This window comes from Lynx canadensis, chromosome D1 (assembly GCF_007474595.2).
Source record: "Lynx canadensis isolate LIC74 chromosome D1, mLynCan4.pri.v2, whole genome shotgun sequence".
NCBI classification, from domain to species: Eukaryota; Metazoa; Chordata; class Mammalia; order Carnivora; family Felidae; genus Lynx; species Lynx canadensis.
In genome coordinates this window covers 77,926-85,316 of record NC_044312.2, presented here as the reverse complement: position 1 = coordinate 85,316, position 7,391 = coordinate 77,926, and the positions used below count along the sequence as shown (strand labels likewise).

General features: G+C 40.1%; 1 long non-coding RNA gene across 3 annotated transcripts in view; it reads left to right on the top strand.

Annotated features, from left to right (window-relative positions):
* Window positions 1-905: 905 nt before the first annotated feature.
* LOC116738338 overlaps window positions 906-7,391 on the top strand; it is a 63,779-nt gene continuing 57,293 nt past the window's right edge. For all 3 annotated transcript variants that reach the window (XR_004344179.1, XR_004344180.1, XR_004344178.1), the window contains exons 1-2: window positions 906-933; window positions 2,032-2,188. This is a non-coding gene — a long non-coding RNA (uncharacterized LOC116738338). The remainder of the gene's footprint in view (window positions 934-2,031; window positions 2,189-7,391) is intronic.

The window sequence follows — 7,391 nt, the reverse complement described above, 5'->3', positions numbered from 1 at the left end:
AGCGTTATGTTCTGTCATGGAGACGGATGTCTTCAGGGAGAATGTGCTGCTCTTTGGCGGCTAAACTCCAGAGCCCGCCCTGTGAGGAGGTGTCCCGGGGTCATCTCCCTCACTGCCCCAGGCCCTGTTGGATTTCCCCCCTCCCCCCCAACCAGCTGGCGTTCCTCATGTTCTGAACCCAGGCATGAGACATTGTGTTGCCCCCAGGTTCTGCAGTCTGGACCTGGCAGAGGTGGACTGTTGATATTGATTAAAAAAAATATTTGACAATAAGGTCCATACTCTCCCTCTGGAACGAGTGGTGTGCATCCAAATCGTGGGTTGCTATCCTCCTGTCCACAACCAATCTGAGGATTCCAGAAGGTAGGTGAACCTTTTAAAACACCATAGTCTTCTCTTACATCATTCAAAGACAATTTCTTTCCCAGCTTTCTTTTAATTTTGAAGAGATGGCAATTACTAATTGAAAGCATAATGGTCCTATAGGAAATTGACCTACATGAGTGATGGGCATTATTTCATCCATCCGTATCCCTAAAGCACATTTCATTGGAAATATAAGCCATGGATACATGCCATAAATTCATAACAGATGTGTAGCTCCTGTAAGTTGCATTCTGACCTTGTCACATATGTGTCATCAGATATTATTAGTGACTTTTCAGATAAGCTCTAAACATCAAGATGGTCATGTTAGAGAATCTGGTATATATGGAATTTCACAGATTCTAAATTAGGAATGATTTTTCATTTTTAATGTTCCTATTTTTTTCCTTTTATGAGAGAGCCCGAGCTGGGGATGGGGGAGAGAGTGGGAGATACTGAATCTGAGGCAGGCGCCAGACTCTGAGCTGTCAGGACACAGCGTGACGTGGGGCTCAAACTGATGGACTGCAAGATCATGACCTGAGTGGAATTCGGACGCTTAACCAAGTAAGCCACCCAAGCGCCCCAGGAATGATAGTTTATTGGCAAAGAAAGAGAAATTAAAGATAGCGTAAAGGATGTCGACTTTTAATTGAAATATTCTTCACACATTTGTTGTATTAGTTTTAGACATACATTGTAGTCCTTCCATATGTCTATAAATTATGTTGTACTTAAGCACAAGTGTAGCTATCCTGTGAAAGTATGCAACAGTATTATTACAGGATTGACTCTCTTCCATTGGCTGTCCCTTGTATCCCTAGGACTCATTCATTCCATAGCTGGAAGCAGTTATCTCTCTCTCAAAGGTGTCCATTCTTTAACCTAAACACTTAGGTGGTAAACACAATAACCTCTTGTTCATCATGTGTAATTTGGTGGTCTATTTTTCTGGGAACATTGCTTAAAGCATTACAAATGATGCCATTACCTTAATAAATTTGGTTTCATTCTTCACTCACAAGAACGGAGAAGGAAAAGATTTCTTTGTGCCCTAGGTCCTGTCACTAAGACCCTTCCCAGTGTAGAGAACAGGCTTAGTTGCCCAGAGCACCTTCGGTCCCTCAGCTGAGCCACCAGGGTCTTCAACATTGCAGGAATTCCCCTGGTGGCCAGCAGAGAGAGCTCGAGCACCACAGACCCGGACGGGCGGGTTCCTCTGCCTGGGCAGTGTTGGCCAGCAGAGGGCGCACCATCGGCTTTTCTGACCCAGGGCACCTCAGAGCAGGAAGGGCTTCTATTGATCCCAGAGAACACAGGGCCTCTGCTGCTGCTGCCTCAGGACAGAGAGCAGAGGTGCATTTCCAGTGCGTTCTGCCGCCCACCCCAGAGGAGACCTGGGGAGCTTTGCAGCAACTTGGCATCTCCTTAGTCCCACAGAGTATCTGCCTTGTTGTACTGAGTGCTGAGGAGGGGGCACTGGGTGGCTTCCCTGGGCAAGCTGGTTGCTGAGCTGCACAGGCCCTTGCATTTTCTGGGCTGTTCCCGTGTTTCATTCCTCCCCTTCCTGGACAGTATTTGAACAAGACGTATTTTACTAAAGAACTCGTGGATTGTGGGGTCCCACGACATCACCTCATAGATGCAGTAGATGGTTTGTTCCAGATTCAGGCTTGCTTCCCGGAAGAAACCCTGACAGAAGTTCAGAAGAACGGGAGCTGCATTCTGTTAGGACGTGAATACATGAAATGCTCGTCTCATGACCTTCTAGAAGAATGAGCTGGGACCCACTTTCCGAGTCCTGCTGGAACCAGAGACCGAGGTAAGGGCACAAACTGCCCCCACATCATACATGCTTTTTAAAAAATTTCATGGTTATGTTCCCAACTTAGTGAAGTGATTGAAAACTACAGAAAACCTGGTAGGTAGGTGTCATTAACCTTATGTTATCTTTTAATTTAAATTCCAGTGAGCGAAGACACAGTGTAATATTAGTTTCAGGTGTCCAATATAGAGCAACCCTTCCACACGTCACCTGGTGCTCATCCCAGGTGCACTTCTTAATCCCCAGCAGCTGTTTCACCCATTCCCTCACCTCACTGTGGAAGCCCTCAGTTTGTTTCCTAGTTAAGAGTCTGTTTGTTTGTCACTGTGTCCTTCACCGCCCCCCCCCCCTTTGTTTTGTCTTATTTCCATGTGTTAGTGAAATCATCTGGTATTTGTCTTTCTCTGACAGGCTTTTTTCACCCAGCATAACATTCTGTCGCTCCTCCACCTCGTGGCAAATGACAAGATTTCATGTTTTTATGGCTAAATAATATTACATTCCATATACTACATCTCAATTTATTCATCAGTTGATGGATGCTTGGGAAGTTTCTGTAATTTGGTCGTTGTAGAAAATGCTGCTGTAAACATCATGGTGCTTGTATCCCTTTGAAGAATTATTTTTGTATTCTTTGAGTAAATACCTCTTCGTGAAATTGCTGGATCTTAAGGTAGTTCCATTTCCATTTTTTTTTATGAATCTCCATGATGTTTTCCAGTGTGGCTGCACCAGTTTGCATTCCTACCCACAGTGCAAGAGGGTTTCTCTTTCCTCACATCCTTGGCAACACCTGCTATTTCATCATTCATTGATTTTAGTCATTCTGAAAGATGTGATGTGTTATCTCATTGTACTTTTGAGTTGTGTTTTCCTGAAGATCAGTATTGTTGAGCATCTTTTCATATGTCTCTTGGCCATGTGTATGTCTGCCTTGGGAAAATGTCCATTCGTGTCTTCTGCCCAGTTTTAATCGGATTTCTCCTTTTTTGGGTGCTGTATGACTTTATTTGTTTTGGACACTAAGCCTTAATCAGATGTCGTGTGCAAATAGTATTCTGTAGGTGTTTTAGTTTTGTTGATTATTTCCTTGGTCACAGAAGCTTTTTATTTTTACGAAGTCCCATTATTTTTGCCTGTGTTTCCCTTAACTCAGGAGATATATCTGCACAGATGTTTGTACAGCCAATGTCAAATAAGATACTGTCTGTGTTCGTTATCCTCTGGGATTTTTATGGTTTCAGGTTTCACACATAGGTCTTTATCCATGTTGGATTTATTTTTGTGTATATTGTAAGAAGGTGGTCCATTGTTGGTCTTGTTTGGTTTTGCAGGTTGCTGTCTAGTTTTTTCCAAAACCATATGTTGAGGAGATTCTTTTTAAGTGTATGTATTTATTTTTGAGAGACAGAGAGAATGCAGAAGGGGGCAGAGAGAAATGGGGATTGAGAATCCCACACATGCTCTGCACTGCCCTGAGATCATGACCTGAGCTGAATCCCCAATCACACGCTTTGCAGCCTCCCATGTGTCCCAAGACTATCTTTTTTTTTTTTCCATTGGATATACTTTCCTGCTTTGTTGAGAGTTAATTGACCATATAGGTTTGAGTTCATTTCTGGGTTTCCGTTCTATTGATCTCTGCGTCTGTGTGTTGTTGTTGTTGTTGTTGTTGTTGATGATGTTGTTTTTTGCCAGTACCATACTGTTCTGTTCAGTACAGCTTTTTAATATAACCTGAAGTCTGGAATTGTGATGCCTCCAGCTTTAGTTTTCTTCTTCAATTTTGTTTTTGCTGTTTGGAGTCTTTGTCATTCCATACAAATCTTGGAATTATATGTTGTAGTTCTGTAACAAATGTTTTTGTTAATGTGATAGGGATTTCATTACATATGTAGATTGTTTTGAGGAGTGTAGACATTTTAGCAGTATTTTTGCTTCCCATCCATGAGGGTGAAATATATTTCCTTTTCTTTGCGTCCTCTTCCATTTCTTTCATCAGTGTTTCATAGCCTTTAGAGTACAGGTCTTTCACCTCTTTGGTTAGGTTCATTCTAGGTATCTTGGGGTATTTGGTGCACCTGTCAATAGGATTGATCCCTTACTTTCTCTTTCTGTTAATTCATTACTCGTCTATAGAAATGCAATAGATTTCTGTACATTGATTTCTGTATATTGTGATTTGTGGAATTCATATATAAATCCTAGCAATTTTCATTGGAGTATTTCATGGTTTTTATAGAGAGCATCATGTCAGTTCCAAACAGCGAAAGTTCTACTTCTTCCTTGCCAATTTGGATGCCTCATTTCTTTTTTTGTCTGATTGCTGTGGCTAGGACTTCTTGTACTCTGTGGAATAATAGTGGTGACGGGTCATCCCTGTCTTGTCCCTGGCCTTGGAGGAAACACTTTCAATTTTTCCCCATTGAGGATGAGCTGAGCTGTGGCTTTTTCCTAGGTGACCTTTATATGTGTAGGTAGGTTTAGTCCAAGTCTACTTTGCTGAGGGTTTTTATCATGAATGGATGTGACATTTTGTCAAATGGTTTTCCCGCATCTGAGGAAAGCATCATATTGTTCTTATCATTTCTTCTGTTACTGTGGTGCATCATGTTGATTGGTCTGTGAATGTGGAGCCACCCTTGCAGCCCAAGAATATATCCCACTTGATTATGGTAAATGATTCTATTAATGTATTGTTGACTTTAATTTGAAGGTATTTTAATGAGAATTTCTGCATACATACACTCAGGCTATTGGTCTGCAGTTTTATTTTAAATTTTTTAACATTTTTTTAAAATGTTTATTTCTTTCCTTAGATAGAGTACATAAACGTGAGGGAGGGGCAGAGAGACAGAGAGAGAGAATCCTGGCCATGCTCCACACTGTCAATGCCCTGTCCAATGTGGGACTGGAACCCACGCCCCCGCAAGATAATGTCCTAATCCAAAATTAAGAGCTGGACAGTAAACCGACTGAGCCACACAGGCGCCCCGGCAGTTTTCGGTTTTAGTGGAGGCTTTATCTGGTTTTGGAATCAGGGTAATGATGGCCTCATAAGATGAATTTGTAAGTTTTTCTTCTTTTTTATTTTTTGTAATAATTCGAGGAGAATACATATTACCTCTTCCTTAAATGGATGGTAGAATTAATCAGTGAAGCCCTCTGCCCTGAACTCTTGTATTGGGGGGAGATTTTTTTTTCTTATTGATTTGATTTCTTTCTGTTTTCAGATTTTATGTATCTTCCTGTTTCAGTTTTGGTAGTTTTTGTGTTTCTAGGTATTTGTCCATTTTTCTCAGAGTGTCCAATTTGTTGCATATAGTTTTTCATAATATTATCTTCTAACTGTATTTTTGTAGTGTTGACTGTTGTTTCTCCTTTCTTATTTGTGATTTTATTTATTTGAGTCCTTTCTCTCTTCTTTGTGAAAACTCTGCCTAGGAGGTTTTCATGTTGATTACTGTTTTCAAGGAACCAGCCCCTTGTTTCATTGATTTGGTTTAGTGTCTTTTTGGTTTGTATATCCCTCATTTCTGCCTTAATCTCTATTAATTTCCTTCATTCTGCTGTTCTTCTCATTCCTTTAGTTGTAAGTTAGGAGGGTTTGAGATTTTTCTTGCTCTTTAAGGTAGGCTTGTATTGCTATATACTTCCATCTTAGATTGCTTTTGCCGCATTCCAAAAGTTTTTACCAGTGTATTTTCATTTTCATTAGTTTCAGTGTATTTTCTTATTGATTTCCTGTTTGACCCATTCATTTCGTAACATGTTATTTAACCTCCCTTTATTTGTGGCCTTTCCCCCGTTGTGTGTGTGTGTGTGTGTGTGTGTGTGTGTGTGTGTGTGTGTGTGTGTTTGTGTGTGTATGATTGTGGTTAACTTCAAGTTTCCTAGCGTGTGGTCAGAAAAGATGCTTGGTCTGATCTCTGTCTTTAGGTACCTGTTGAGGCCTGATTTGTTACCTAAAATGTGATCGTTTCTGGAGAATGCCCCATGTGCGCTTGAAAAGAATGTGTACTCTGCCATTTTAGTATGGAGTGTTCTGAATATATCTGTTAAATGCATCTGGTCCAGTGTGTCATTCAAAGCCATTGTTTCCTTGTTGATTTTCTGTTTACAGGTTCTGTCCATTGATATGACAGATGTGTTAAAGTTCTCTATTATCATTATATTATTATAAATTCTTTTATGGTTTTGTTAAATGTTTTTGATATTGGTGATTGCATATTGGGTGCATCAAAATTTACAATCATTGGGTCTTTTTGTTTGGTTGTCCCCTTTAGTATGAGATAGTGTCTATCTTCGTCTCTTGTTACAGCTTTATTTATTTTTTTAATGTAAGTCTTAGTTGACATATAGTGCATTCTCTGTTTCAGGAATAGAATCCAGTGATTCATCCCTTACATACAACACCCAGTACTCATGACAACAATTGCTCTCCTTAATACTCGTCCGCCATCTAGCCCAGCGCTGACACATCTCCCTCTATCAACCCTCACTTTTTTTCGCTATGGCTAAGAGACTCATGTGGTTTGTTACCACTCTCCTCTTTTCCTGCCCCCTTCCCATGTTTTCATATGTTTTGTTTCTTAAATTCCACATGAGTGAAATCATATATGTGTCTTTCACTGATTGACATATTTCACTTAGCATAATACATTCTAGGTCCATCCACATCGTTGCAAGGGGCAGGGTTTCATTCTTTATGAAGCTGAGTTTCATTTCATTGTATATATGTATGTATGTTTGTATGCATATATGAACATACACGTGAGTACATATGCATATACATGCACACACACACACACAAGTTCTTTATACCTTCATCAGTTGATGGATACTTGGGCTTTCTCCATAGTATGGCTACTGTTGATAATGCTGCTATAAATATTGGGTGTATGCATTTTACTACTAGGTATTGACCCAGAGGGTACCAAACTACACTCTCGGTTTTGAAGTTTATTTTGCCTAATATAAGTATTGCTACTGGCTTTCTTTTACATTATTGTCATGATAAACGTTTTTCATTCCCTGCTTTTAAATCTGCAGGTGACATATGTCCAAATAACGCTTTGTAGGCAGCATCTAGATAGGCCTTGTTTTGTTTTTGTTTTTGTTTCTTTCTTTTTTTTTTTCTGTCAATTCTGACACCCTATCCTTGTCTTTTGATTGGAGCATGTAGTCGATTTACATTCAG